The sequence below is a fragment of the Fundulus heteroclitus genome, chromosome 14 (genome assembly GCF_011125445.2).
Source record: "Fundulus heteroclitus isolate FHET01 chromosome 14, MU-UCD_Fhet_4.1, whole genome shotgun sequence".
Lineage (NCBI taxonomy): Eukaryota > Metazoa > Chordata > Actinopteri > Cyprinodontiformes > Fundulidae > Fundulus > Fundulus heteroclitus.
This window is the reverse complement of record NC_046374.1, coordinates 25259825-25283393: the sequence shown is the minus strand read 5'-3', so window position 1 is coordinate 25283393 and position 23569 is coordinate 25259825. Positions and strand designations below refer to the sequence as shown.

The window sequence follows — 23569 nt, the reverse complement described above, 5'->3', positions numbered from 1 at the left end:
AAGAATAGGTGCATCCATAAAGGTATTTTGTCGTTTCAGCTGTTTGTCCACATGGGATGAGATGTTTTCAGACACCAAAAACAATGGCGTCTGATGGTGCCTAGTGTTTTTGCCATGTTTTTTTAGCAATGCCACAGCGCCACCAATGGGCGTGGCATGCCTATTACAGCCTTTTCAGTTGTGCTGTGTACTCTCGTGTGGACGTACATTTGTTCTTAATTGTTTATAAAAATGTAGCCTTTGTTGAAACTTGGAATCCCGTCTTAGCTGAAAATCATGCAAATACGATGTATCCGCGCCTCCGATATTTTCATGTAGAGCTTGATTTTGTGGGGATGTAGCTCAGTGGTAGAGCGCTTGCTTTGCATGTATGAGGTCCTGGGTTCAATCCCCAGCATCTCCAAGACCTTTACATTTGTCACCAGTAGATATTTTTAAAAGTTTGTCTCAAAAAATGTGCCGTCTTGTTAAATGTCCTGATGCATCTCAATAATCCAGGTAGACATTTTTCTTTTCTAAAGTTAAGTAAGTCCTTTGCCGAGTGTTTTTGCCATGTTTCTTGAGCAATGCCACATGCAAGGAGGGAGAGAGATGGATAAATGGAAAGATGGATGGCTAATGGACAGAGTAATTATTGGATAGAGTGCCAGCCACACTGATGAAACTCTTAAAGAAATGTCCGTACTTCTCCAGCCGTTGTTGAAACTTGGAATCCCGTCATAGCCGAAAAATATATGCAAGTACGATGTGTCCTTGCTTCTGATATATTCATGTGGAGCTGACATTTGTGGGGATGTAGCTCAGTGGTAGAGCGTGTGCTTCGCATGTATGAGGTCCTGGGTTCAATCCCCAGCATCTCCAAGACCTTTACATCTTTCACCAGTAGATATTTCTTAAAAGTTTGTGTCTCAAAAAATGTGCCGTCTTGTTAAATTTCCTGATGCATCTCAATTATCCAGGTAGACATTTTAAGAAAAAAGTTCAGTTAGTCCTCTGTGTGTATTCTTTGTTGAAAACTTTTGTGTGTTCTCCAAGAGAATTCTTCAGTCTGTGGAATCTCAGGTCAACTCAGTCTTAAAAGCAGGGCCGTTGCATAGTTGCTCAACAAGTCTAACAGTGACAATTACAACTGGTTGCTCACAAACAAAAGAGCACCATCCGCCTTACAGACCATCGTTAGCACTCTGATGGCCGCTTATGCTTCTCAGAGGGTTCAGTCCGGCTCGCAATAACAGCTTTGTAAGAGGGGGACACTTGGACACAGAATTGGATAGATTAAGAAATATTTGAAATCTACTGAAAGATACATCTACAACACTGCAGAAAAAAATGGAGGACACAGAGGCTCAGTCCACACAGAGACAAGAATAGGTGCATCCGTAAAGGTATTTTGTCGTTTCAGCTGTTTGTCCACATGGGATGAGATGTTTTCAGACACCAAAAACAATGGCGTCTGATGGTGCCTAGTGTTTTTGCCATGTTTTTTTTAGCAATGCCACAGCGCCACCAATGGGCGTGGCATGCCTATTACAGCCTTTTCAGTTGTGCTGTGTACTCTCGTGTGGACGTACATTTGTTCTTAATTGTTTATAAAAATGTAGCCTTTGTTGAAACTTGGAATCCCGTCTTAGCTGAAAATTCCATGCAAATACGATGTATCCGCGCCTCCGATATTTTCATGTAGAGCTTGATTTTGTGGGGATGTAGCTCAGTGGTAGAGCGCTTGCTTTGCATGTATGAGGTCCTGGGTTCAATCCCCAGCATCTCCAAGACCTTTATATCTTTCACCAGTAGATATTTCTTAAAAGTTTGTGTCTCAAAAAATGTGCCGTCTTGTTAAATTTCCTGATGCATCTCAATAATCCAGGTAGACATTTTTCTTTTTTAAAGTTAAGTAAGTTGGTTGATATTACTTTGGCTAAACACTGTTGGAATTAAATGTTGAACCTGCAAGGAGGGAGAGAGATGGATAAATGGAAAGATGGATGGCTAATGGACAGAGTAATTATTGGATAGAGTGCCAGCCACACTGATGAAACTCTTAAAGAAATGTCCGTACTTCTCCAGCCGTTGTTGAAACTTGGAATCCCGTCATAGCCGAAAAATATATGCAAGTACGATGTGTCCTTGCTTCTGATATATTCATGTGGAGCTGACATTTGTGGGGATGTAGCTCAGTGGTAGAGCGTGTGCTTCGCATGTATGAGGTCCTGGGTTCAATCCCCAGCATCTCCAAGACCTTTACATCTTTCACCAGTAGATATTTCTTAAAAGTTTGTGTCTCAAAAAATGTGCCGTCTTGTTAAATTTCCTGATGCATCTCAATTATCCAGGTAGACATTTTAAGAAAAAAGTTCAGTTAGTCCTCTGTGTGTATTCTTTGTTGAAAACTTTTGTGTGTTCTCCAAGAGAATTCTTCAGTCTGTGGAATCTCAGGTCAACTCAGTCTTAAAAGCAGGGCCGTTGCATAGTTGCTCAACAAGTCTAACAGTGACAATTACAACTGGTTGCTCACAAACAAAAGAGCACCATCCGCCTTACAGACCATCGTTAGCACTCTGATGGCCGCTTATGCTTCTCAGAGGGTTCAGTCCGGCTCGCAATAACAGCTTTGTAAGAGGGGGACACTTGGACACAGAATTGGATAGATTAAGAAATATTTGAAATCTACTGAAAGATACATCTACAACACTGCAGAAAAAAATGGAGGACACAGAGGCTCAGTCCACACAGAGACAAGAATAGGTGCATCCATAAAGGTATTTTGTCGTTTCAGCTGTTTGTCCACATGGGATGAGATGTTTTCAGACACCAAAAACAATGGCGTCTGATGGTGCCTAGTGTTTTTGCCATGTTTTTTTTAGCAATGCCACAGCGCCACCAATGGGCGTGGCATGCCTATTACAGCCTTTTCAGTTGTGCTGTGTACTCTCGTGTGGACGTACATTTGTTCTTAATTGTTTATAAAAATGTAGCCTTTGTTGAAACTTGGAATCCCGTCTTAGCTGAAAATTGCAAATACGATGTATCCGCGCCTCCGACATTTTCATGTAGAGCTTGAATTTGTGGGGATGTAGCTCAGTGGTAGAGCGCTTGCTTTGCATGTATGAGGTCCTGGGTTCAATCCCCAGCATCTCCAAGACCTTTACATTTGTCACCAGTAGATATTTTTTAAAAGTTGTCTCAAAAATGTGCCGTCTTGTTAAATGTCCTGATGCATCTCAATAATCCAGGTAGACATTTTTCTTTTCTAAAGTTAAGTAAGTTGGTTGATATTACTTTGGCTAAACACTGTTGGATTTAAATGTTGAACCTGCAAGGAGGGAGAGAGATGGATAAATGGAAAGATGGATGGCTAATGGACAGAGTAATTATTGGATAGAGTGCCAGCCACACTGATGAAACTCTTAAAGAAATGTCCGTACTTCTCCAGCCGTTGTTGAAACTTGGAATCCCGTCATAGCCGAAAAATATATGCAAGTACGATGTGTCCTTGCTTCTGATATATTCATGTGGAGCTGACATTTGTGGGGATGTAGCTCAGTGGTAGAGCGTGTGCTTCGCATGTATGAGGTCCTGGGTTCAATCCCCAGCATCTCCAAGTCCTTTACATCTTTCACCAGTAGATATTTCTTAAAAGTTTGTGTCTCAAAAAATGTGCCGTCTTGTTAAATTTCCTGATGCATCTCAATTATCCAGGTAGACATTTTAAGAAAAAAGTTCAGTTAGTCCTCTGTGTGTATTCTTTGTTGAAAACTTTTGTGTGTTCTCCAAGAGAATTCTTCAGTCTGTGGAATCTCAGGTCAACTCAGTCTTAAAAGCAGGGCCGTTGCATAGTTGCTCAACAAGTCTAACAGTGACAATTACAACTGGTTGCTCACAAACAAAAGAGCACCATCCGCCTTACAGACCATCGTTAGCACTCTGATGGCCGCTTATGCTTCTCAGAGGGTTCAGTCCGGCTCGCAATAACAGCTTTGTAAGAGGGGGACACTTGGACACAGAATTGGATAGATTAAGAAATATTTGAAATCTACTGAAAGATACATCTACAACACTGCAGAAAAAAATGGAGGACACAGAGGCTCAGTCCACACAGAGACAAGAATAGGTGCATCCGTAAAGGTATTTTGTCGTTTCAGCTGTTTGTCCACATGGGATGAGATGTTTTCAGACACCAAAAACAATGGCGTCTGATGGTGCCTAGTGTTTTTGCCATGTTTTTTTTAGCAATGCCACAGCGCCACCAATGGGCGTGGCATGCCTATTACAGCCTTTTCAGTTGTGCTGTGTACTCTCGTGTGGACGTACATTTGTTCTTAATTGTTTATAAAAATGTAGCCTTTGTTGAAACTTGGAATCCCGTCTTAGCTGAAAATTGCAAATACGATGTATCCGCGCCTCCGATATTTTCATGTAGAGCTTGATTTTGTGGGGATGTAGCTCAGTGGTAGAGCGCTTGCTTTGCATGTATGAGGTCCTGGGTTCAATCCCCAGCATCTCCAAGACCTTTACATTTGTCACCAGTAGATATTTTTTAAAAGTTGTCTCAAAAATGTGCCGTCTTGTTAAATGTCCTGATGCATCTCAATAATCCAGGTAGACATTTTTCTTTTCTAAAGTTAAGTAAGTCCTTTGCCGAGTGTTTTTGCCATGTTTCTTTAGCAATGCCACAGCTCCACCAATGGGCGTGGCATGCCTATTACAGCCTTTTCAGTTGTGCTGTGTACTCTCGTGTGGACGTACATTTGTTCTTAATTGTTTATAAAAATGTAGCCTTTGTTGAAACTTGGAATCCCGTCTTAGCTGAAAATTGCATACAAATACGATGTATCCGCGCCTCCGATATTTTCATGTAGAGCTTGATTTTGTGGGGATGTAGCTCAGTGGTAGAGCGCTTGCTTTGCATGTATGAGGTCCTGGGTTCAATCCCCAGCATCTCCAAGACCTTTACATTTGTCACCAGTAGATATTTTTTAAAAGTTGTCTCAAAAATGTGCCGTCTTGTTAAATGTCCTGATGCATCTCAATAATCCAGGTAGACATTTTTCTTTTCTAAAGTTAAGTAAGTCCTTTGCCGAGTGTTTTTGCCATGTTTCTTTAGCAATGCCACAGCGCCACCAATGGGCGTGGCATGCCTATTACAGCCTTTTCAGTTGTGCTGTGTACTCTCGTGTGGACGTACATTTGTTCTTAATTGTTTATAAAAATGTAGCCTTTGTTGAAACTTGGAATCCCGTCTTAGCTGAAAAATGTATTTAAATACGATGTATCCGCGCCTCCGACATTTTCATGTAGAGCTTGATTTTGTGGGGATGTAGCTCAGTGGTAGAGCGCTTGCTTTGCATGTATGAGGTCCTGGGTTCAATCCCCAGCATCTCCAAGACCTTTACATTTGTCACCAGTAGATATTTCTTAAAAGTTTGTGTCTCAAAAAATGTGCCGTCTTGTTTAATGTCCTGATGCATCTCAATAATCCAGGTAGACATTTTTCTTTTTTAAAGTTAAGTAAGTTGGTTGATATTACTTTGGCTAAACACTGTTGGATTTAAATGTTGAACCTGCAAGGAGGGAGAGAGATGGATAAATGGAAAGATGGATGGCTAATGGACAGAGTAATTATTGGATAGAGTGCCAGCCACACTGATGAAACTCTTAAAGAAATGTCCGTACTTCTCCAGCCGTTGTTGAAACTTGGAATCCCGTCATAGCCGAAAAATATATGCAAGTACGATGTGTCCTTGCTTCTGATATATTCATGTGGAGCTGACATTTGTGGGGATGTAGCTCAGTGGTAGAGCGTGTGCTTCGCATGTATGAGGTCCTGGGTTCAATCCCCAGCATCTCCAAGTCCTTTACATCTTTCACCAGTAGATATTTCTTAAAAGTTTGTGTCTCAAAAAATGTGCCGTCTTGTTAAATTTCCTGATGCATCTCAATTATCCAGGTAGACATTTTGAGAAGAAAGTTCAGTTAGTCCTCTGTGTGTATTCTTTGTTGAAAACTTTTGTGTGTTCTCCAAGAGACTTCTTCAGTCTGTGGAATCTCAGGTCAACTCAGTCTTAAAAGCAGGGCCGTTGCATAGTTGCTCAACAAGTCTAACAGTGACAATTACAACTGGTTGCTCACAAACAAAAGAGCACCATCCGCCTTACAGACCATCGTTAGCACTCTGATGGCCGCTTATGCTTCTCAGAGGGTTCAGTCCGGCTCGCAATAACAGCTTTGTAAGAGGGGGACACTTGGACACAGAATTGGATAGATTAAGAAATATTTGAAATCTACTGAAAGATACATCTACAACACTGCAGAAAAAAATGGAGGACACAGAGGCTCAGTCCACACAGAGACAAGAATAGGTGCATCCGTAAAGGTATTTTGTCGTTTCAGCTGTTTGTCCACATGGGATGAGATGTTTTCAGACACCAAAAACAATGGCGTCTGATGGTGCCTAGTGTTTTTGCCATGTTTTTTTTAGCAATGCCACAGCGCCACCAATGGGCGTGGCATGCCTATTACAGCCTTTTCAGTTGTGCTGTGTACTCTCGTGTGGACGTACATTTGTTCCTAATTGTTTATAAAAATGTAGCCTTTGTTGAAACTTGGAATCCCGTCTTAGCTGAAAATTGCAAATACGATGTATCCGCGCCTCCGATATTTTCATGTAGAGTTTGATTTTGTGGGGATGTAGCTCAGTGGTAGAGCGCTTGCTTTGCATGTATGAGGTCCTGGGTTCAATCCCCAGCATCTCCAAGACCTATACATTTGTCACCAATAGATATTTTTTAAAAGTTGTCTCAAAAATGTGCCGTCTTGTTAAATTTCCTGATTCATCTCAATTATCCAGGTAGACATTTTAAGAAAAAAGTTCAGTTAGTCCTCTGTGTGTATTCTTTGTTGAAAACTTTTGTGTGTTCTCCAAGAGATTTCTTCAGTCTGTGGAATCTCAAGTCAACTCAGTCTTAAAAGCAGGGCCGTTGCATAGTTGCTCAACAAGTCTAACAGTGACAATTACAACTGGTTGCTCACAAACAAAAGAGCACCATCCGCCTTACAGACCATCGTTAGCACTCTGATGGCCGCTTATGCTTCTCAGAGGGTTCAGTCCGGCTCGCAATAACCGCTTTGTAAGAGGGGGACACTTGGACACAGAATTGGATAGATTAAGAAATATTTGAAATCTACTGAAAGATACATCTACAACACTGCAGAAAAAAATGGAGGACACAGAGGCTCAGTCCACACAGAGACAAGAATAGGTGCATCCATAAAGGTATTTTGTCGTTTCAGCTGTTTGTCCACATGGGATGAGATGTTTTCAGACACCAAAAACAATGGCGTCTGATGGTGCCTAGTGTTTTTGCCATGTTTTTTTAGCAATGCCACAGCGCCACCAATGGGCGTGGCATGCCTATTACAGCCTTTTCAGTTGTGCTGTGTACTCTCGTGTGGACGTACATTTGTTCTTAATTGTTTATAAAATGTAGCCTTTGTTGAAACTTGGAATCCCGTCTTAGCTGAAAATTGCAAATACGATGTATCCGCGCCTCCGACATTTTCATGTAGAGCTTGATTTTGTGGGGATGTAGCTCAGTGGTAGAGCGCTTGCTTTGCATGTATGAGGTCCTGGGTTCAATCCCCAGCATCTCCAAGACCTTTACATTTGTCACCAGTAGATATTTCTTAAAAGTTTGTGTCTCAAAAAATGTGCCGTCTTGTTTAATGTCCTGATGCATCTCAATAATCCAGGTAGACATTTTTCTTTTCTAAAGTTAAGTAAGTTGGTTGATATTACTTTGGCTAAACACTGTTGGATTTAAATGTTGAACCTGCAAGGAGGGAGAGAGATGGATAAATGGAAAGATGGATGGCTAATGGACAGAGTAATTATTGGATAGAGTGCCAGCCACACTGATGAAACTCTTAAAGAAATGTCCGTACTTCTCCAGCCGTTGTTGAAACTTGGAATCCCGTCATAGCCGAAAAATATATGCAAGTACGATGTGTCCTTGCTTCTGATATATTCATGTGGAGCTGACATTTGTGGGGATGTAGCTCAGTGGTAGAGCGTGTGCTTCGCATGTATGAGGTCCTGGGTTCAATCCCCAGCATCTCCAAGACCTTTACATCTTTCACCAGTAGATATTTCTTAAAAGTTTGTGTCTCAAAAAATGTGCCGTCTTGTTAAATTTCCTGATGCATCTCAATTATCCAGGTAGACATTTTAAGAAAAAAGTTCAGTTAGTCCTCTGTGTGTATTCTTTGTTGAAAACTTTTGTGTGTTCTCCAAGAGAATTCTTCAGTCTGTGGAATCTCAGGTCAACTCAGTCTTAAAAGCAGGGCCGTTGCATAGTTGCTCAACAAGTCTAACAGTGACAATTACAACTGGTTGCTCACAAACAAAAGAGCACCATCCGCCTTACAGACCATCGTTAGCACTCTGATGGCCGCTTATGCTTCTCAGAGGGTTCAGTCCGGCTCGCAATAACAGCTTTGTAAGAGGGGGACACTTGGACACAGAATTGGATAGATTAAGAAATATTTGAAATCTACTGAAAGATACATCTACAACACTGCAGAAAAAAATGGAGGACACAGAGGCTCAGTCCACACAGAGACAAGAATAGGTGCATCCGTAAAGGTATTTTGTCGTTTCAGCTGTTTGTCCACATGGGATGAGATGTTTTCAGACACCAAAAACAATGGCGTCTGATGGTGCCTAGTGTTTTTGCCATGTTTTTTTAGCAATGCCACAGCGCCACCAATGGGCGTGGCATGCCTATTACAGCCTTTTCAGTTGTGCTGTGTACTCTCGTGTGGACGTACATTTGTTCTTAATTGTTTATAAAAATGTAGCCTTTGTTGAAACTTGGAATCCCGTCTTAGCTGAAAATTCATGCAAATACGATGTATCCGCGCCTCCGATATTTTCATGTAGAGCTTGATTTTGTGGGGATGTAGCTCAGTGGTAGAGCGCTTGCTTTGCATGTATGAGGTCCTGGGTTCAATCCCCAGCATCTCCAAGACCTTTACATTTGTCACCAGTAGATATTTCTTAAAAGTTGTGTCTCAAAAAATGTGCCATCTTGTTAAATGTCCTGATGCATCTCAATAATCCAGGTAGACATTTTTCTTTTTTAAAGTTAAGTAAGTTGGTTGATATTACTTTGGCTAAACACTGTTGGATTTAAATGTTGAACCTGCAAGGAGGGAGAGAGATGGATAAATGGAAAGATGGATGGCTAATGGACAGAGTAATTATTGGATAGAGTGCCAGCCACACTGATGAAACTCTTAAAGAAATGTCCGTACTTCTCCAGCCGTTGTTGAAACTTGGAATCCCGTCATAGCCGAAAAATATATGCAAGTACGATGTGTCCTTGCTTCTGATATATTCATGTGGAGCTGACATTTGTGGGGATGTAGCTCAGTGGTAGAGCGTGTGCTTCGCATGTATGAGGTCCTGGGTTCAATCCCCAGCATCTCCAAGATCCTTTACATCTTTCACCAGTAGATATTTCTTAAAAGTTTGTGTCTCAAAAAATGTGCCGTCTTGTTAAATTTCCTGATGCATCTCAATTATCCAGGTAGACATTTTAAGAAAAAAGTTCAGTTAGTCCTCTGTGTGTATTCTTTGTTGAAAACTTTTGTGTGTTCTCCAAGAGAATTCTTCAGTCTGTGGAATCTCAGGTCAACTCAGTCTTAAAAGCAGGGCCGTTGCATAGTTGCTCAACAAGTCTAACAGTGACAATTACAACTGGTTGCTCACAAACAAAAGAGCACCATCCGCCTTACAGACCATCGTTAGCACTCTGATGGCCGCTTATGCTTCTCAGAGGGTTCAGTCCGGCTCGCAATAACAGCTTTGTAAGAGGGGGACACTTGGACACAGAATTGGATAGATTAAGAAATATTTGAAATCTACTGAAAGATACATCTACAACACTGCAGAAAAAAATGGAGGACACAGAGGCTCAGTCCACACAGAGACAAGAATAGGTGCATCCGTAAAGGTATTTTGTCGTTTAGGCTGTTTGTCCACATGGGATGAGATGTTTTCAGACACCAAAAACAATGGCGTCTGATGGTGCCTAGTGTTTTTGCCATGTTTTTTTAGCAATGCCACAGCGCCACCAATGGGCGTGGCATGCCTATTACAGCCTTTTCAGTTGTGCTGTGTACTCTCGTGTGGACGTACATTTGTTCTTAATTGTTTATAAAAATGTAGCCTTTGTTGAAACTTGGAATCCCGTCTTAGCTGAAAATTGCATATAAATACGATGTATCCGCGCCTCCGATATTTTCATGTAGAGCTTGATTTTGTGGGGATGTAGCTCAGAGGTAGAGCGCTTGCTTTGCATGTATGAGGTCCTGGGTTCAATCCCCAGCATCTCCAAGACCTTTACATTTGTCACCAGTAGATATTTCTTAAAAGTTGTGTCTCAAAAAATGTGCCGTCTTGTTTAATGTCCTGATGCATCTCAATAATCCAGGTAGACATTTTTCTTTTCTAAAGTTAAGTAAGTCCTTTGCCGAGTGTTTTTGCCATGTTTCTTTAGCAATGCCACAGCGCCACCAATGGGCGTGGCATGCCTATTACAGCCTTTTCAGTTGTGCTGTGTACTCTCGTGTGGACGTACATTTGTTCTTAATTGTTTATAAAAATGTAGCCTTTGTTGAAACTTGGAATCCCGTCTTAGCTGAAAAATGTATTCAAATACGATGTATCCGCGCCTCCGACATTTTCATGTAGAGCTTGAATTTGTGGGGATGTAGCTCAGTGGTAGAGCGCTTGCTTTGCATGTATGAGGTCCTGGGTTCAATCCCCAGCATCTCCAAGACCTTTACATTTGTCACCAGTAGATATTTCTTAAAAGTTTGTGTCTCAAAAAATGTGCCGTCTTGTTTAATGTCCTGATGCATCTCAATAATCCAGGTAGACATTTTTCTTTTTTAAAGTTAAGTAAGTTGGTTGATATTACTTTGGCTAAACACTGTTGGATTTAAATGTTGAACCTGCAAGGAGGGAGAGAGATGGATAAATGGAAAGATGGATGGCTAATGGACAGAGTAATTATTGGATAGAGTGCCAGCCACACTGATGAAACTCTTAAAGAAATGTCCGTACTTCTCCAGCCGTTGTTGAAACTTGGAATCCCGTCATAGCCGAAAAATATATGCAAGTACGATGTGTCCTTGCTTCTGATATATTCATGTGGAGCTGACATTTGTGGGGATGTAGCTCAGTGGTAGAGCGTGTGCTTCGCATGTATGAGGTCCTGGGTTCAATCCCCAGCATCTCCAACTCCTTTACATCTTTCACCAGTAGATATTTCTTAAAAGTTTGTGTCTCAAAAAATGTGCCGTCTTGTTAAATTTCCTGATGCATCTCAATTATCCAGGTAGACATTTTAAGAAAAAAGTTCAGTTAGTCCTCTGTGTGTATTCTTTGTTGAAAACTTTTGTGTGTTCTCCAAGAGAATTCTTCAGTCTGTGGAATCTCAGGTCAACTCAGTCTTAAAAGCAGGGCCGTTGCATAGTTGCTCAACAAGTCTAACAGTGACAATTACAACTGGTTGCTCACAAACAAAAGAGCACCATCTGCCTTACAGACCATCGTTAGCACTCTGATGGCCGCTTATGCTTCTCAGAGGGTTCAGTCCGGCTCGCAATAACAGCTTTGTAAGAGGGGGACACTTGGACACAGAATTGGATAGATTAAGAAATATTTGAAATCTACTGAAAGATACATCTACAACACTGCAGAAAAAAATGGAGGACACAGAGGCTCAGTCCACACAGAGACAAGAATAGGTGCATCCGTAAAGGTATTTTGTCGTTTAGGCTGTTTGTCCACATGGGATGAGATGTTTTCAGACACCAAAAACAATGGCGTCTGATGGTGCCTAGTGTTTTTGCCATGTTTTTTTAGCAATGCCACAGCGCCACCAATGGGCGTGGCATGCCTATTACAGCCTTTTCAGTTGTGCTGTGTACTCTCGTGTGGACGTACATTTGTTCTTAATTGTTTATAAAAATGTAGCCTTTGTTGAAACTTGGAATCCCGTCTTAGCTGAAAATTCCATGCAAATACGATGTATCCGCGCCTCCGATATTTTCATGTAGAGCTTGATTTTGTGGGGATGTAGCTCAGTGGAAGAGCGCTTGCTTTGCATGTATGAGGTCCTGGGTTCAATCCCCAGCATCTCCAAGACCTTTACATTTGTCACCAGTAGATATTTTTTAAAAGTTTGTCTCAAAAAATGTGCCGTCTTGTTAATGTCCTGATGCATCTCAATAATCCAGGTAGACATTTTTCTTTTCTAAAGTTAAGTAAGTCCTTTGCCGAGTGTTTTTGCCATGTTTCTTTAGCAATGCCACAGCGCCACCAATGGGCGTGGCATGCCTATTACAGCCTTTTCAGTTGTGCTGTGTACTCTCGTGTGGACGTACATTTGTTCTTAATTGTTTATAAAAATGTAGCCTTTGTTGAAACTTGGAATCCCGTCTTAGCTGAAAATTGCATACAAATACGATGTATCCGCGCCTCCGATATTTTCATGTAGAGCTTGATTTTGTGGGGATGTAGCTCAGTGGAAGAGCGCTTGCTTTGCATGTATGAGGTCCTGGGTTCAATCCCCAGCATCTCCAAGACCTTTACATTTGTCACCAGTAGATATTTCTTAAAAGTTTGTGTCTCAAAAAATGTGCCGTCTTGTTTAATGTCCTGATGCATCTCAATAATCCAGGTAGACATTTTTCTTTTCTAAAGTTAAGTAAGTCCTTTGCCGAGTGTTTTTGCCATGTTTCTTTAGCAATGCCACAGCGCCACCAATGGGCGTGGCATGCCTATTACAGCCTTTTCAGTTGTGCTGTGTACTCTCGTGTGGACGTACATTTGTTCTTAATTGTTTATAAAAATGTAGCCTTTGTTGAAACTTGGAATCCCGTCTTAGCTGAAAATTCCATGCAAATACGATGTATCCGCGCCTCCGATATTTTCATGTAGAGCTTGATTTTGTGGGGATGTAGCTCAGTGGAAGAGCGCTTGCTTTGCATGTATGAGGTCCTGGGTTCAATCCCCAGCATCTCCAAGACCTTTACATTTGTCACCAGTAGATATTTCTTAAAAGTTTGTGTCTCAAAAAATGTGCCGTCTTGTTTAATGTCCTGATGCATCTCAATAATCCAGGTAGACATTTTTCTTTTCTAAAGTTAAGTAAGTCCTTTGCCGAGTGTTTTTGCCATGTTTCTTGAGCAATGCCACAGCGCCACCAATGGGCGTGGCATGCCTATTACAGCCTTTTCAGTTGTGCTGTGTACTCTCGTGTGGACGTACATTTGTTCTTAATTGTTTATAAAAATGTAGCCTTTGTTGAAACTTGGAATCCCGTCTTAGCTGAAAATTGCATTCAAATACGATGTATCCGCGCCTCCGATATTTTCATGTAGAGCTTGAATTTGTGGGGATGTAGCTCAGTGGTAGAGCGCTTGCTTTGCATGTATGAGGTCCTGGGTTCAATCCCCAGCATCTCCAAGACCTTTACATTTGTCACCAGTAGATATTTCTTAAAAGTTTGTCTCAAAAATGTGCCGTCTTGTTTAATGTCCTGATGCATCTCAATAATCCAGGTAGACATTTTTCTTTTCTAAAGTTAAGTAAGTCCTTTTGCCGAGTGTTTTTGCCATGTTTCTTTAGCAATGCCACAGCTCCACCAATCGGGCGTGGCATGCCTATTACAGCCTTTCAGTTGTGCTGTGTACTCTCATGTGGACGTACATTTGTTCTTAATTGTTTATAAAAATGTAGCCTTTGTTGAACTTGGAATCCCGTCTTAGCTGGAAAAATGTATTTAAATACGCATGTATCCGCGCCTCCGACATTTTCATGTAGAGCTTGAATTTTGTGGGGATGTAGCTCAGTGGTAGAGCGCTTGCTTTGCATGTATGAGGTCCTGGGTTCAATCCCCAGCATCTCCAAGACCTTTACATTTGTCACCAGTAGATATTTCTTAAAAGTTTGTGTCTCAAAAAATGTGCCGTCTTGTTTAATGTCCTGATGCATCTCAATAATCCAGGTAGACATTTTTCTTTTGTAAAGTTAAGTAAGTCCTTTGCTGAGTGTTTTTGCCATGTTTCTTTAGCAATGCCACAGCGCAACCAATGGCCGTGAGATGCCTATTACAGCCTTGTCAGTTGTGCTGTGTACTCTTGTGTGGACGTAGATTTGTTCTTAATTGTTTATAAAAATGTAGCCTTTGTTGAAACTTGGAATCCTGTCTTAGCTGAAAATTGCATACAAATACGATGTATCCCCGCCTCCGATATTTTCATGTAGAGCTTGATTTTGTGGGGATGTAGCTCAGTGGAAGAGTGCTTGCTTTGCATGTATGAGGTCCTGGGTTCAATCCCCAGCATCTCCAACTCCTTTACATCTTTCACCAGTAGATATTTCTTAAAAGTTTGTGTCTCAAAAAATGTGCCGTCTTGTTAAATTTCCTGATGCATCTCAATTATCCAGGTAGACATTTTAAGAAAAAAGTTCAGTTAGTCCTCTGTGTGTATTCTTTGTTGAAAACTTTTGTGTGTTCTCCAAGAGAATTCTTCAGTCTGTGGAATCTCAGGTCAACTCAGTCTTAAAAGCAGGGCCGTTGCATAGTTGCTCAACAAGTCTAACAGTGACAATTACAACTGGTTGCTCACAAACAAAAGAGCACCATCTGCCTTACAGACCATCGTTAGCACTCTGATGGCCGCTTATGCTTCTCAGAGGGTTCAGTCCGGCTCGCAATAACAGCTTTGTAAGAGGGGGACACTTGGACACAGAATTGGATAGATTAAGAAATATTTGAAATCTACTGAAAGATACATCTACAACACTGCAGAAAAAAATGGAGGACACAGAGGCTCAGTCCACACAGAGACAAGAATAGGTGCATCCGTAAAGGTATTTTGTCGTTTAGGCTGTTTGTCCACATGGGATGAGATGTTTTCAGACACCAAAAACAATGGCGTCTGATGGTGCCTAGTGTTTTTGCCATGTTTTTTTAGCAATGCCACAGCGCCACCAATGGGCGTGGCATGCCTATTACAGCCTTTTCAGTTGTGCTGTGTACTCTCGTGTGGACGTACATTTGTTCTTAATTGTTTATAAAAATGTAGCCTTTGTTGAAACTTGGAATCACATCTTAGCTGAAGAATTTTTTCAAATACGATGTATCCGCGCCTCCGATATTTTCATGTAGAACTTGATTTTGTGGGGATGTAGCTCAGTGGTAGAGCGCTTGCTTTGCATGTATGAGGTCCTGGGTTCAATCCCCAGCATCTCCAAGACCTTTACATTTGTCACCAGTAGATATTTTTTAAAGTTTGTCTCAAAAAAGGTGCGTCTTGTTAAATGTCCTGATGCATCTCAATAATCCAGGTAGACATTTTTCTTTTCTAAAGTTAAGTAAGTCCTTTGCCTGAGTGTTTTTGCCATGTTTCTTTAGCAATGCCACAGCGCCACCAATGGCCGTGAGATGCCTATTACAGCCTTTTCAGTTGTGCTGTGTACTCTCGTGTGGACGTAGATTTGTTCTTAATTGTTTATAAAAATGTAGCCTTTGTTGAAACTTGGAATCCTGTCTTAGCTGAAAATTGCATACAAATACGATGTATCCCCGCCTCCGATATTTTCATGTAGAGCTTGATTTTGTGGGGATGTAGCTCAGTGGAAGAGCGCTTGCTTTGCATGTATGAGGTCCTGGGTTCAATCCCCAGCATCTCCAAGACCTTTACATTTGTCACCAGTAGATATTTCTTAAAAGTTTGTGTCTCAAAAAATGTGCCGTCTTGTTTAATGTCCTGATGCATCTCAATAATCCAGGTAGACATTTTTCTTTTCTAAAGTTAAGTAAGTCCTTTGCTGAGTGTTTTTGCCATGTTTCTTGAGCAATGCCACAGCGCCACCAATGGGCGTGGCATGCCTATTACAGCCTTTTCAGTTGTGCTGTGTACTCTCGTGTGGACGTACATTTGTTCTTAATTGTTTATAAAAATGTAGCCTTTGTTGAAACTTGGAATCCCGTCTTAGCTGAAAATTCCATGCAAATACGATGTATCCGCGCCTCCGATATTTTCATGTAGAGCTTGATTTTGTGGGGATGTAGCTCAGTGGAAGAGCGCTTGCTTTGCATGTATGAGGTCCTGGGTTCAATCCCCAGCATCTCCAAGACCTTTACATTTGTCACCAGTAGATATTTCTTAAAAGTTTGTGTCTCAAAAAATGTGCCGTCTTGTTTAATGTCCTGATGCATCTCAATAATCCAGGTAGACATTTTTCTTTTCTAAAGTTAAGTAAGTCCTTTGCCGAGTGTTTTTGCCATGTTTCTTGAGCAATGCCACAGCGCCACCAATTGGCGTGGCATGCCTATTACAGCCTTTTCAGTTGTGCTGTGTACTCTCGTGTGGACGTACATTTGTTCTTAATTGTTTATAAAAATGTAGCCTTTGTTGAAACTTGGAATCCCGTTTTAGCTGAAAAATGTATTTAAATACGATGTATCCGCGCCTCCGACATTTTCATGTAGAGCTTGAATTTGTGGGGATGTAGCTCAGTGGTAGAGCGCTTGCTTTGCATGTATGAGGTCCTGGGTTCAATCCCCAGCATCTCCAAGACCTTTACATTTGTCACCGGTAGATATTTCTTAAAAGTTTGTGTCTCAAAAAATGTGCCGTCTTGTTGAATGTCCTGATGCATCTCAATAATCCAGGTAGACATTTTTCTTTTTTAAAGTTAAGTAAGTTGGTTGATATTACTTTGGCTAAACACTGTTGGATTTAAATGTTGAACCTGCAAGGAGGGAGAGAGATGGATAAATGGAAAGATGGATGGCTAATGGACAGAGTAATTATTGGATAGAGTGCCAGCCACACTGATGAAACTCTTAAAGAAATGTCCGTACTTCTCCAGCCGTTGTTGAAACTTGGAATCCCGTCATAGCCGAAAAATATATGCAAGTACGATGTGTCCTTGCTTCTGATATATTCATGTGGAGCTGACATTTGTGGGGATGTAGCTCAGTGGTAGAGCGTGTGCTTCGCATGTATGAGGTCCTGGGTTCAATCCCCAGCATCTCCAAGACCTTTACATCTTTCACCAGTAGATATTTCTTAAAAGTTTGTGTCTCAAAAAATGTGCCGTCTTGTTAAATTTCCTGATGCATCTCAATTATCCAGGTAGACATTTTAAGAAAAAAGTTCAGTTAGTCCTCTGTGTGTATTCTTTGTTGAAAACTTTTGTGTGTTCTCCAAGAGAATTCTTCAGTCTGTGGAATCTCAGGTCAACTCAGTCTTAAAAGCAGGGCCGTTGCATAGTTGCTCAACAAGTCTAACAGTGACAATTACAACTGGTTGCTCACAAACAAAAGAGCACCATCTGCCTTACAGACCATCGTTAGCACTCTGATGGCCGCTTATGCTTCTCAGAGGGTTCAGTCCGGCTCGCAATAACAGCTTTGTAAGAGGGGGACACTTGGACACAGAATTGGATAGATTAAGAAATATTTGAAATCTACTGAAAGATACATCTACAACACTGCAGAAAAAAATGGAGGACACAGAGGCTCAGTCCACACAGAGACAAGAATAGGTGCATCCGTAAAGGTATTTTGTCGTTTAGGCTGTTTGTCCACATGGGATGAGATGTTTTCAGACACCAAAAACAATGGCGTCTGATGGTGCCTAGTGTTTTTGCCATGTTTTTTTAGCAATGCCACAGCGCCACCAATGGGCGTGGCATGCCTATTACAGCCTTTTCAGTTGTGCTGTGTACTCTCGTGTGGACGTACATTTGTTCTTAATTGTTTATAAAAATGTAGCCTTTGTTGAAACTTGGAATCACATCTTAGCTGAAGAATTTTTTCAAATACGATGTATCCGCGCCTCCGATATTTTCATGTAGAACTTGATTTTGTGGGGATGTAGCTCAGTGGTAGAGCGCTTGCTTTGCATGTATGAGGTCCTGGGTTCAATCCCCAGCATCTCCAAGACCTTTACATTTGTCACCAGTAGATATTTTTTTAAAGTTGTCTCAAAAAAAGGTGGTCTTGTTAAATGTCCTGATGCATCTCAATAATCCAGGTAGACATTTTTCTTTTCTAAAGTTAAGTAAGTCCTTTGCTGAGTGTTTTTGCCATGTTTCTTTAGCAATGCCACAGCGCAACCAATGGCCGTGAGATGCCTATTACAGCCTTTTCAGTTGTGCTGTGTACTCTTGTGTGGACGTAGATTTGTTCTTAATTGTTTATAAAAATGTAGCCTTTGTTGAAACTTGGAATCCTGTTTTATACGATGTATCCGCGCCTCCGATATTTTCATGTAGAGCTTGATTTTGTGGGGATGTAGCTCAGTGGTAGAGCGCTTGCTTTGCATGTATGAGGTCCTGGGTTCAATCCCCAGCATCTCCAAGACCTTTACATTTGTCACCAGTAGATATTTCTTAAAAGTTTGTGTCTCAAAAAATGTGCCGTCTTGTTTAATGTCCTGATGCATCTCAATAATCCAGGTAGACATTTTTCTTTTCTAAAGTTAAGTAAGTTGGTTGATATTACTTTGGCTAAACACTGTTGGATTTAAATGTTGAACCTGCAAGGAGGGAGAGAGATGGATAAATGGAAAGATGGATGGCTAATGGACAGAGTAATTATTGGATAGAGTGCTAGCCACACTGATGAAACTCTTAAAGAAATGTCCGTACTTCTCCAGCCATTGTTGAAACTTGGAATCCCGTCATAGCCGAAAAATATATGCAAGTACGATGTGTCCTTGCTTCTGATATATTCATGTGGAGCTGACATTCGTGGGGATGTAGCTCAGTGGTAGAGCGTGTGCTTCGCATGTATGAGGTCCTGGGTTCAATCCCCAGCATCTCCAAGTCCTTTACATCTTTCACCAGTAGATATTTCTTAAAAGTTTGTGTCTCAAAAAATGTGCCGTCTTGTTAAATTTCCTGATGCATCTCAATTATCCAGGTAGACATTTTGAGAAGAAAGTTCAGTTAGTCCTCTGTGTGTATTCTTTGTTGAAAACTTTTGTGTGTTCTCCAAGAGAATTCTTCAGTCTGTGGAATCTCAAGTCAACTCAGTCTTAAAAGCAGGGCCGTTGCATAGTTGCTCAACAAGTCTAACAGTGACAATTACAACTGGTTGCTCACAAACAAAAGAGCACCATCCGCCTTACAGACCATCGTTAGCACTCTGATGGCCGCTTATGCTTCTCAGAGGGTTCAGTCCGGCTCGCAATAACCGCTTTGTAAGAGGGGGACACTTGGACACAGAATCGGATAGATTAAGAAATATTTGAAATCTACTGAAAGATACATCTACAACACTGCAGAAAAAAATGGAGGACACAGAGGCTCAGTCCACACAGAGACAAGAATAGGTGCATCCATAAAGGTATTTTGTCGTTTCAGCTGTTTGTCCACATGGGATGAGATGTTTTCAGACACCAAAAACAATGGCGTCTGATGGTGCCTAGTGTTTTTGCCATGTTTCTTTAGCAATGCCACAGCGCCACCAATGGGCGTGGCATGCTTATTACAGCCTTTTCAGTTGTGCTGTGTACTCTCGTGTGGACGTACATTTGTTCTTAATTGTTTATAAAATGTAGCCTTTGTTGAAACTTGGAATCCCGTCTTAGCTGAAAATTGCAAATACGATGTATCCGCGCCTCCGACATTTTCATGTAGAGCTTGAATTTGTGGGGATGTAGCTCAGTGGTAGAGCGCTTGCTTTGCATGTATGAGGTCCTGGGTTCAATCCCCAGCATCTCCAAGAACTATACATTTGTCACCAGTAGATATTTTTTAAAAGTTGTCTCAAAAATGTGCCATCTTGTTAAATGTCCTGATGCATCTCAATAATCCAGGTAAACATTTTTCTTTTCTAAAGTTAAGTAAGTCCTTTGCCGAGTGTTTTTGCCATGTTTCTTGAGCAATGCCACAGCGCCACCAATGGGCGTGGCATGCCTATTACAGCACTCTATCCAATTATTGGATAGAATGCCAGCCACACTGATGAAACTCTTAAAAAAATGTCCGTACTTCTCCAGCCGTTGTTGAAACTTGGAATCCCGTCATAGCCGAAAAATATATGCAAGTACGATGTGTTCTTGCTTCTGATATATTCATGTGGAGCTGACATTCGTGGGGATGTAGCTCAGTGGTAGAGCGTGTGCTTCGCATGTATGAGGTCCTGGGTTCAATCCCCAGCATCTCCAAGTCCTTTACATCTTTCACCAGTAGATATTTCTTAAAAGTTTGTGTCTCAAATAATGTGCCGTCTTGTTAAATTTCCTGATGCATCTCAATTATCCAGGTAGACATTTTAAGAAAAAAGTTCAGTTAGTCCTCTGTGTGTATTCTTTGTTGAAAACTTTTGTGTGTTCTCCAAGAGAATTCTTCAGTCTGTGGAATCTCAGGTCAACTCAGTCTTAAAAGCAGGGCCGTTGCATAGTTGCTCAACAAGTCTAACAGTGACAATTACAACTGGTTGCTCACAAACAAAAGAGCACCATCTGCCTTACAGACCATCGTTAGCACTCTGATGGCCGCTTATGCTTCTCAGAGGGTTCAGTCCGTCTCGCAATAACCGCTTTGTAAGAGGGGGACACTTGTACACAGAATTGGATAGATTAAGAAATATTTGAAATCTACTGAAAGATACATCTACAACACTGCAGAAAAAAATGGAGGACACAGAGGCTCAGTCCACACAGAGACAAGAATAGGTGCATCCATAAAGGTATTTTGTCGTTTCAGCTGTTTGTCCACATGGGATGAGATGTTTTCAGACACCAAAAACAATGGCGTCTGATGGTGCCTAGTGTTTTTGCCATGTTTTTTTTAGCAATGCCACAGCGCCACCAATGGGCGTGGCATGCCTATTACAGCCTTTTCAGTTGTGCTGTGTACTCTCGTGTGGACGTACATTTGTTCCTAATTGTTTATAAAAATGTAGCCTTTGTTGAAACTTGGAATCCCGTCTTAGCTGAAAATTGCAAATACGATGTATCCGCGCCTCCGATATTTTCATGTAGAGTTTGATTTTGTGGGGATGTAGCTCAGTGGTAGAGCGCTTGCTCTGCATGTATGAGGTCCTGGGTTCAATCCCCAGCATCTCCAAGACCTATACATTTGTCACCAATAGATATTTTTTAAAAGTTGTCTCAAAAATGTGCCGTCTTGTTAAATTTCCTGATGCATCTCAATTATTCAGGTAGACATTTTAAGAAAAAAGTTCAGTTAGTCCTCTGTGTGTATTCTTTGTTGAAAACTTTTGTGTGTTCTCCAAGAGATTTCTTCAGTCTGTGGAATCTCAAGTCAACTCAGTCTTAAAAGCAGGGCCGTTGCATAGTTGCTCAACAAGTCTAACAGTGACAATTACAACTGGTTGCTCAAAAACAAAAGAGCACCATCCGCCTTACAGACCATCGTTAGCACTCTGATGGCCGCTTATGCTTCTCAGAGGGTTCAGTCCGGCTCGCAATAACCGCTTTGTAAGAGGGGGACACTTGGACACAGAATCGGATAGATTAAGAAATATTTGAAATCTACTGAAAGATACATCTACAACACTGCAGAAAAAAATGGAGGACACAGAGGCTCAGTCCACACAGAGACAAGAATAGGTGCATCCATAAAGGTATTTTGTCGTTTCAGCTGTTTGTCCACATGGGATGAGATGTTTTCAGACACCAAAAACAATGGCGTCTGATGGTGCCTAGTGTTTTTGCCATGTTTTTTTTAGCAATGCCACAGCGCCACCAATGGGCGTGGCATGCCTATTACAGCCTTTTCAGTTGTGCTGTGTACTCTCGTGTGGACGTACATTTGTTCTTAATTGTTTATAAAATGTAGCCTTTGTTGAAACTTGGAATCCCGTCTTAGCTGAAAATTGCAAATACGATGTATCCGCGCCTCCGACATTTTCATGTAGAGCTTGAATTTGTGGGGATGTAGCTCAGTGGTAGAGCGCTTGCTTTGCATGTATGAGGTCCTGGGTTCAATCCCCAGCATCTCCAAGACCTTTACATTTGTCACCAGTAGATATTTTTTAAAAGTTGTCTCAAAAATGTGCCATCTTGTTAAATGTCCTGATGCATCTCAATAATCCAGGTAAACATTTTTCTTTTCTAAAGTTAAGTAAGTCCTTTGCCGAGTGTTTTTGCCATGTTTCTTGAGCAATGCCACAGCGCCACCAATGGGCGTGGCATGCCTATTACAGCACTCTATCCAATTATTGGATAGAATGCCAGCCACACTGATGAAACTCTTAAAAAAATGTCCGTACTTCTCCAGCCGTTGTTGAAACTTGGAATCCCGTCATAGCCGAAAAATATATGCAAGTACGATGTGTTCTTGCTTCTGATATATTCATGTGGAGCTGACATTCGTGGGGATGTAGCTCAGTGGTAGAGCGTGTGCTTCGCATGTATGAGGTCCTGGGTTCAATCCCCAGCATCTCCAAGTCCTTTACATCTTTCACCAGTAGATATTTCTTAAAAGTTTGTGTCTCAAAAAATGTGCCGTCTTGTTAAATTTCCTGATGCATCTCAATTATCCAGGTAGACATTTTAAGAAAAAAGTTCAGTTAGTCCTCTGTGTGTATTCTTTGTTGAAAACTTTTGTGTGTTCTCCAAGAGAATTCTTCAGTCTGTGGAATCTCAGGTCAACTCAGTCTTAAAAGCAGGGCCGTTGCATAGTTGCTCAACAAGTCTAACAGTGACAATTACAACTGGTTGCTCACAAACAAAAGAGCACCATCCGCCTTACAGACCATCGTTAGCACTCTGATGGCCGCTTATGCTTCTCAGAGGGTTCAGTCCGGCTCGCAATAACCGCTTTGTAAGAGGGGGACACTTGGACACAGAATTGGATAGATTAAGAAATATTTGAAATCTACTGAAAGATACATCTACAACACTGCAGAAAAAAATGGAGGACACAGAGGCTCAGTCCACACAGAGACAAGAATAGGTGCATCCATAAAGGTATTTTGTCGTTTCAGCTGTTTGTCCACATGGGATGAGATGTTTTCAGACACCAAAAACAATGGCGTCTGATGGTGCCTAGTGTTTTGCCATGTTTTTTTAGCAATGCCACAGCGCCACCAATGGGCGTGGCATGCCTATACAGCCTTTTCAGTTGTGCTGTGTACTCTCGTGTGGACGTACATTTGTTCTTATTGTTTATAAAAATGTAGCCTTTGTTGAACTTTGGAATCCCGTCATAGCTGAAAATTCCATGCAAATACGATGTATCCGCGCCTCCGACATTTTCATGTAGAGCTTGAATTTGTGGGATGTAGCTCAGTGGTAGAAGCGCTTGCTTTGCATGTATGAGGTCCTGGGTTCAATCCCCAGCATCTCCAAGACCTTTACATTTGTCACCAGTAGATATTTTTTAAAAGTTGTCTCTCAAAATGTGCCATCTTGTTAAATGTCCTGATGCATCTCAATAATCCAGGTAAAATTTTCTTTCTAAAGTTAAGTAAGTCCTTTGCCGAGTGTTTTTGCCATGTTTCTT

At 41.3% G+C, this 23569-nt stretch overlaps 37 non-coding genes across 37 annotated transcripts; all 37 read left to right on the top strand.

Moving 5' to 3' along the window:
• Nucleotides 1-331: 331 nt before the first annotated feature.
• On the top strand, nt 332-403 carry trnaa-ugc. The gene has a single exon. It is a non-coding gene; the product is annotated as a tRNA-Ala (tRNA).
• Nucleotides 404-789: 386 nt separating this feature from the next.
• On the top strand, nt 790-861 carry trnaa-cgc. The gene has a single exon. It is a non-coding gene; the product is annotated as a tRNA-Ala (tRNA).
• Nucleotides 862-1697: 836 nt separating this feature from the next.
• trnaa-ugc lies at nt 1698-1769 on the top strand. The gene has a single exon. It is a non-coding gene; the product is annotated as a tRNA-Ala (tRNA).
• Nucleotides 1770-2163: 394 nt separating this feature from the next.
• Nucleotides 2164-2235, top strand: trnaa-cgc. Its single transcript has one exon. It is a non-coding gene; the product is annotated as a tRNA-Ala (tRNA).
• Nucleotides 2236-3067: 832 nt separating this feature from the next.
• Nucleotides 3068-3139, top strand: trnaa-ugc. Its single transcript has one exon. It is a non-coding gene; the product is annotated as a tRNA-Ala (tRNA).
• Nucleotides 3140-3529: 390 nt separating this feature from the next.
• Nucleotides 3530-3601, top strand: trnaa-cgc. Its single transcript has one exon. It is a non-coding gene; the product is annotated as a tRNA-Ala (tRNA).
• Nucleotides 3602-4433: 832 nt separating this feature from the next.
• Nucleotides 4434-4505, top strand: trnaa-ugc. The gene has a single exon. It is a non-coding gene; the product is annotated as a tRNA-Ala (tRNA).
• A 367-nt stretch (nt 4506-4872) lies between these two features.
• On the top strand, nt 4873-4944 carry trnaa-ugc. Its single transcript has one exon. It is a non-coding gene; the product is annotated as a tRNA-Ala (tRNA).
• A 367-nt stretch (nt 4945-5311) lies between these two features.
• On the top strand, nt 5312-5383 carry trnaa-ugc. The gene has a single exon. It is a non-coding gene; the product is annotated as a tRNA-Ala (tRNA).
• Nucleotides 5384-5777: 394 nt separating this feature from the next.
• On the top strand, nt 5778-5849 carry trnaa-cgc. Its single transcript has one exon. It is a non-coding gene; the product is annotated as a tRNA-Ala (tRNA).
• An 832-nt stretch (nt 5850-6681) lies between these two features.
• On the top strand, nt 6682-6753 carry trnaa-ugc. The gene has a single exon. It is a non-coding gene; the product is annotated as a tRNA-Ala (tRNA).
• Nucleotides 6754-7579: 826 nt separating this feature from the next.
• Nucleotides 7580-7651, top strand: trnaa-ugc. The gene has a single exon. It is a non-coding gene; the product is annotated as a tRNA-Ala (tRNA).
• A 394-nt stretch (nt 7652-8045) lies between these two features.
• Nucleotides 8046-8117, top strand: trnaa-cgc. Its single transcript has one exon. It is a non-coding gene; the product is annotated as a tRNA-Ala (tRNA).
• An 834-nt stretch (nt 8118-8951) lies between these two features.
• On the top strand, nt 8952-9023 carry trnaa-ugc. The gene has a single exon. It is a non-coding gene; the product is annotated as a tRNA-Ala (tRNA).
• Nucleotides 9024-9416: 393 nt separating this feature from the next.
• trnaa-cgc lies at nt 9417-9488 on the top strand. The gene has a single exon. It is a non-coding gene; the product is annotated as a tRNA-Ala (tRNA).
• An 836-nt stretch (nt 9489-10324) lies between these two features.
• trnaa-ugc lies at nt 10325-10396 on the top strand. Its single transcript has one exon. It is a non-coding gene; the product is annotated as a tRNA-Ala (tRNA).
• A 370-nt stretch (nt 10397-10766) lies between these two features.
• On the top strand, nt 10767-10838 carry trnaa-ugc. The gene has a single exon. It is a non-coding gene; the product is annotated as a tRNA-Ala (tRNA).
• Nucleotides 10839-11232: 394 nt separating this feature from the next.
• On the top strand, nt 11233-11304 carry trnaa-cgc. The gene has a single exon. It is a non-coding gene; the product is annotated as a tRNA-Ala (tRNA).
• An 835-nt stretch (nt 11305-12139) lies between these two features.
• trnaa-ugc lies at nt 12140-12211 on the top strand. Its single transcript has one exon. It is a non-coding gene; the product is annotated as a tRNA-Ala (tRNA).
• A 368-nt stretch (nt 12212-12579) lies between these two features.
• On the top strand, nt 12580-12651 carry trnaa-ugc. The gene has a single exon. It is a non-coding gene; the product is annotated as a tRNA-Ala (tRNA).
• Nucleotides 12652-13022: 371 nt separating this feature from the next.
• trnaa-ugc lies at nt 13023-13094 on the top strand. Its single transcript has one exon. It is a non-coding gene; the product is annotated as a tRNA-Ala (tRNA).
• A 371-nt stretch (nt 13095-13465) lies between these two features.
• Nucleotides 13466-13537, top strand: trnaa-ugc. The gene has a single exon. It is a non-coding gene; the product is annotated as a tRNA-Ala (tRNA).
• Nucleotides 13538-13908: 371 nt separating this feature from the next.
• trnaa-ugc lies at nt 13909-13980 on the top strand. Its single transcript has one exon. It is a non-coding gene; the product is annotated as a tRNA-Ala (tRNA).
• A 371-nt stretch (nt 13981-14351) lies between these two features.
• trnaa-ugc lies at nt 14352-14423 on the top strand. The gene has a single exon. It is a non-coding gene; the product is annotated as a tRNA-Ala (tRNA).
• An 835-nt stretch (nt 14424-15258) lies between these two features.
• Nucleotides 15259-15330, top strand: trnaa-ugc. The gene has a single exon. It is a non-coding gene; the product is annotated as a tRNA-Ala (tRNA).
• Nucleotides 15331-15698: 368 nt separating this feature from the next.
• trnaa-ugc lies at nt 15699-15770 on the top strand. Its single transcript has one exon. It is a non-coding gene; the product is annotated as a tRNA-Ala (tRNA).
• Nucleotides 15771-16141: 371 nt separating this feature from the next.
• Nucleotides 16142-16213, top strand: trnaa-ugc. The gene has a single exon. It is a non-coding gene; the product is annotated as a tRNA-Ala (tRNA).
• A 371-nt stretch (nt 16214-16584) lies between these two features.
• Nucleotides 16585-16656, top strand: trnaa-ugc. The gene has a single exon. It is a non-coding gene; the product is annotated as a tRNA-Ala (tRNA).
• Nucleotides 16657-17050: 394 nt separating this feature from the next.
• On the top strand, nt 17051-17122 carry trnaa-cgc. The gene has a single exon. It is a non-coding gene; the product is annotated as a tRNA-Ala (tRNA).
• An 835-nt stretch (nt 17123-17957) lies between these two features.
• On the top strand, nt 17958-18029 carry trnaa-ugc. Its single transcript has one exon. It is a non-coding gene; the product is annotated as a tRNA-Ala (tRNA).
• Nucleotides 18030-18377: 348 nt separating this feature from the next.
• On the top strand, nt 18378-18449 carry trnaa-ugc. The gene has a single exon. It is a non-coding gene; the product is annotated as a tRNA-Ala (tRNA).
• A 394-nt stretch (nt 18450-18843) lies between these two features.
• trnaa-cgc lies at nt 18844-18915 on the top strand. Its single transcript has one exon. It is a non-coding gene; the product is annotated as a tRNA-Ala (tRNA).
• An 830-nt stretch (nt 18916-19745) lies between these two features.
• trnaa-ugc lies at nt 19746-19817 on the top strand. Its single transcript has one exon. It is a non-coding gene; the product is annotated as a tRNA-Ala (tRNA).
• Nucleotides 19818-20190: 373 nt separating this feature from the next.
• Nucleotides 20191-20262, top strand: trnaa-cgc. Its single transcript has one exon. It is a non-coding gene; the product is annotated as a tRNA-Ala (tRNA).
• An 832-nt stretch (nt 20263-21094) lies between these two features.
• Nucleotides 21095-21166, top strand: trnaa-ugc. Its single transcript has one exon. It is a non-coding gene; the product is annotated as a tRNA-Ala (tRNA).
• An 827-nt stretch (nt 21167-21993) lies between these two features.
• Nucleotides 21994-22065, top strand: trnaa-ugc. Its single transcript has one exon. It is a non-coding gene; the product is annotated as a tRNA-Ala (tRNA).
• Nucleotides 22066-22438: 373 nt separating this feature from the next.
• On the top strand, nt 22439-22510 carry trnaa-cgc. The gene has a single exon. It is a non-coding gene; the product is annotated as a tRNA-Ala (tRNA).
• Nucleotides 22511-23569: the final 1059 nt, after the last annotated feature.